A 1,277-nucleotide genomic window follows, 5' to 3' on the forward strand; every position below is an offset into this window, starting at 1 on the left:
TTATGACCACGTAAGCTTTGTTGAATGATGACTTTGCTTGACTCTTCCTTTCGGCCTCTCCTGAAACAATGAACAAACTGAGGGCTCGGCTTGGTACCGAGCGTACTCACTCCGACGCTCAAGTCAGTAAACTTAAAGGGATTAAGTTGTGTGTTACTTGGGCACGTATATTGTAGAGAGATAAAGGAGTTTATACCAGATTATGAGATGTTTAGGTTATATTTTCGGATCCTTTTCTCAATGAGAGAAGTGGAGTATTTATAGACTTTCACCTTTTGTCACGTAGTGGCCAAGTGGCAGAGCAGGTGGAAAGACTATCTTACCCTCGGCCCAGAGACCCATGGTAGGCCGGCTGGCCTGGTTGACTCCATGCCGAGGGGTCTTGGATATGAGTACGCGGATATGTCTCCCGGCTGGCTAGTTGCCTAGCCGAGACCCAAGTGACAGGCCGACAGGCTGCGTCGGTTAGCCTGTCAAATACGTTGACTTGCTGTCTTTTGTCTTTGACCTTACTCAATATGTTGACTCGGTCAGCGGGTGCAGAATATGCCCCATCATTATTGTCACAATCTACGATAAACGGGGCTTGTTTATCTAAAAACGTGTATCATATGAAAGATTTATTTGAGTCACAATCAATAATAAAAGTGTTACGAAAAACACATAAAGTGTTATGAAAAAAATGGTCTACCAATAACTTGGTAAGAATACGTCTCTCACAAGTTTTATATCTTATCATAATCAACTAATCATATATCAAATCCGCATTGGAATTTTTTTATATATTTTTTTAAAACAAAAACAATTCATTATTTATAAAACGTCTTATGACACTTATAAAAGATATGCAATCGACAACCAATCTGATGGAAACCAAAATAAAACTAATTATCTAGTAAACTAATAATCGTAAAACATGATTTTGGAATTCGGCTCATCCTCGTATTACTATCTTCATGCATCATTGGGGGATGTTTCCTTTGATTCATTATCAGAAAATTTACCTTTTCTAGTTCTAAATATCGTTGACAAATAACTTGTACGGAGTATATTTTAAAAGAACATACACGAACCTTCAACGAATTATTCTTGTCTATATTCTATTACTCTTGAAACTAAACACGGGAAAAACTTGAAAAACCCCTCAAAATACGGGATTGAAAAATAATTCTCACCAAAATGGGAATTTTATTAACTAAATGATAGATATGCATACTATTGATTGAAAATGAAACAATTTTAAACCAAGTGGTGTTATTCTAGTGGTAGCCGGGTTA

Source organism: Silene latifolia, chromosome 2 (genome assembly GCF_048544455.1).
Source record: "Silene latifolia isolate original U9 population chromosome 2, ASM4854445v1, whole genome shotgun sequence".
NCBI lineage: Eukaryota > Viridiplantae > Streptophyta > Magnoliopsida > Caryophyllales > Caryophyllaceae > Silene > Silene latifolia.